This window comes from Dipodomys spectabilis, unplaced genomic scaffold, assembly GCF_019054845.1.
Source record: "Dipodomys spectabilis isolate Male_0828 unplaced genomic scaffold, ASM1905484v1 ptg000640l, whole genome shotgun sequence".
Classification (NCBI taxonomy): Eukaryota; Metazoa; Chordata; class Mammalia; order Rodentia; family Heteromyidae; genus Dipodomys; species Dipodomys spectabilis.
Genome location: NW_024871317.1, coordinates 639,876 through 642,822, shown reverse-complemented (window position 1 = coordinate 642,822; position 2,947 = coordinate 639,876). Strand labels below are relative to the sequence as shown.

The following is a 2,947-nucleotide window of genomic DNA, read 5'->3' as shown; positions in this document are numbered from 1 at the left end:
ATCCAGGAATACAAGCAACAGAAGTCACTCATCTTTTTGGTAGTCACAGTAAGAAACAGTAAAACAAGAAAATAAATAAACCTACAATTAAAAACACCAAAGGAGCTTTAAGCAAAATTCAGCAAAATTTATCTAGTATTTAAAGCTTAATCCTCAGATTTCAGCATTCTGAGTAGCTAGGATTACAAATGTGAACTACTCTCATGTATTTGTTAGTTTTTTAAATACCAAGTCAGCATTGTCACTTACCTGGCAGGGGAGATACCATGATCACGAAGGTGGTTTTCCCAGGGCAAGGCTTATCTATTGCACACCAGATGTGCTGACCCCGCGATTTCCCCAAATGTGGGAAATTCGACTGCATAATTTGAGGTAGTGGGGGACTGTGTTAGTGCTCTTTTCTGGATAGATAGATAGATAGATGGATGGATAGATAGATAAATAGCATTGTATTTTATACTGCCCTCGTCTCCTTTCCTGCACTCAGCAGTCACTTGGTCCTAAGGATACTGTAAAGGATGAGGTACCTCTAGGCTTACTTTGTAGTTTCTAGGAACTACAAGGAGTAGAGAAATCAGCTACAACTCACCATGAGAAAATAAATGAGGAAGTTGGGTGCAGGTGGCTTACACATGTAATCCTAACTACTCAAGAGGCTGAGATCTGAGGATTGCAGTTCAAAGCCAGCCCAGGTAGGAAAGCTCATGAGATTCTTATCTTCAATTAACTACCAGAAAACCAGAAGTGGGCTCTGGCTCAAGTGGTAGAGCACTTCACTTGAGCTGAAGAGCTCAGGGACAGCACCCAGAGTTCAAGTCCCATGACTTACAAATAAAAAGAAAGAAAACAAATGAGTAACCAGAGCCAATGGCTCATACCTGTAATTCTAGCGAGTCAGAAGGCTGAAATCTGAGGATAAAGGTTCAACACGAGCCTAGGAAGGAAAATCTATGAGATTCTTATTTCCAATTAACCACTGAAAACCATAAGTTACAATGTAACTCAAAGCGGTAGAGCACTAGCCTTGAGCAAAAAGATCAAGGACAGGATCCAGGAACTGAGTTCAAGCCCCACAACCGACCAAAAAAAAAAAAAAGAAAAGAAAAAGGAATGAGAAGCCACCTTAATAAAATAGCTAAGCAAGTACAATATACAGAATACCTCCTCCCTTCCTTATTTTCTTCCTTCTATTCCTTCACATCCTTTCCCCCTTTCTATCCTAGAACTTAAACTCAGGGCCTCATGCATTTTAGGTAGGTACTCTACCTGATGATCCATACATCTGCTTTTTTTGGCTTTATTCATTTTTCTTTCTTTCTTTCTTTTTGGAGGGCGGTACAGTCATGGGGCCTGAACTTTGGGCCTGGGAACTGTCCTTCAGCTCTTCAGCTCAAGGCTAGCATTCTACCACTTGAACCACAGCGCCACTTCCGGCTTTTTTCTTTTTGCTTATGTGGTGCTGAGGAATCGAACCCAGGCCCTCAGGCATGCAAAACAAGCGCTCTACCACTGAGCTACCTTCCCAGCCCTCATTTTTCTTTTGTTGGTTATGTGACTTGAACTCTGTGCCTGGGTGTTGTCCCAGAGCTCTTCAGCTCAAGGCAAGGGCTCTACTGTTTGAACCTGTGTATCTAAGATTACAGGCATGTGCCACCTGTGCCTGGCTTGGCTTAGTCATTTTTGTGGTAGGGTTTTATGTCTGTGATCAGGCCGGTATGGACGACAATCCTTCTTTTTACCTAAGAAGCACAATGCATTGGGTTCAGATGTTGATTGAGATCTAATATTTTTAATGTTTTTCCTGGGCTAACATCAAATCATAATCCTCTCTGTATCAGTCAAGACCCAGCAGCAAGCATTACATCCCTGGCTCAAATTTCTGATGACTAAAACATCTGAACATAGTTTTAATAATTTTAAATGTTGAATTTGGGGACAATGGGTGCTCTTACTTGCCTAATTGCAAATTGCACCAAAAATCCCAAATATTAACTTTTGATTTCCTAGAGTACATTAAATAAGCATATAAACTTTAAAAAGCAATTAACTACACCGTTATATGTTACAGACTGTGATAGACAATTTGCTCCAGGAAAGTTAGAATGAACTTGTGACTTTAAATGAGCATCATTATTCCACAATACTGTTTAATTCCGGAAATTATGTAATCACTTAATCACAATAAAAAAAAAAAAGAACCTCGGGGAAGGGAGGGAGGGAGGGGATGGTAGGGGGAAAACAATGGAGGGGGTAACAATGTTCAAGAGGAAGTGTACTCATTACCTCACTCATGTAACTGTAACCCTCTGTATAGTATCTTTACAACAACAAAAAAGCAATTAACTAAAGAAAAAAGCTAAACAGAATACATCCTTACCATTGTAACTTTGGACTTAACCCCTTGTCAATCATTGCTTACATCATAGTTGTTTGTCTGGGCAGTATATTCCATACACGGATCATGCCACCCCCAAGGTTGAGGGCTAAACAGCCTATATCCACAGGAGTGAAAGCCAGGCTCTAGGCAAACACACCAAAGGAAGGCAGGGTCCAGCAGCATTGTAGGTGGCAATGTCCCAACATATGACCTGAAGTTTTAGGGCAGCTTAAATAGAGATTTTTCTTTAGGAATAATACTCTATTAAGCCATACCTCTTCTTATGGGTTTATCACTGCTTAATTGGAGACAAATCTCATGGACTTTCCTGCTTGGGCTGGCCTGAAATCATGTTCCTCAGATCTCAGCCTTCTAAGCAGCAAGGATTATAGGCATGAGCTACCAATGTTTAAATTCATTATTCCTTTAATAAAAATCAAAATGGCTACAGTATGGTTTAACAGAGAGCTTGAATCCTTCTCTGAACCTTATAAATTTTCTGATTAGAAGCAGAATGACAAACTGACATGTGGGAAACAATCTACCATATTAAACCATTTTTCAGAAGAG

At 40.1% G+C, this 2,947-nt stretch overlaps 1 non-coding gene across 1 annotated transcript; it reads left to right on the top strand.

The window, feature by feature from the left end:
• The first annotated feature begins 241 nt into the window (after positions 1–241).
• On the top strand, positions 242–404 carry LOC122101214. Its single transcript, XR_006146335.1, has one exon. It is a non-coding gene; the product is annotated as a U1 spliceosomal RNA (small nuclear RNA).
• The last annotated feature ends 2,543 nt before the right edge of the window (positions 405–2,947 follow it).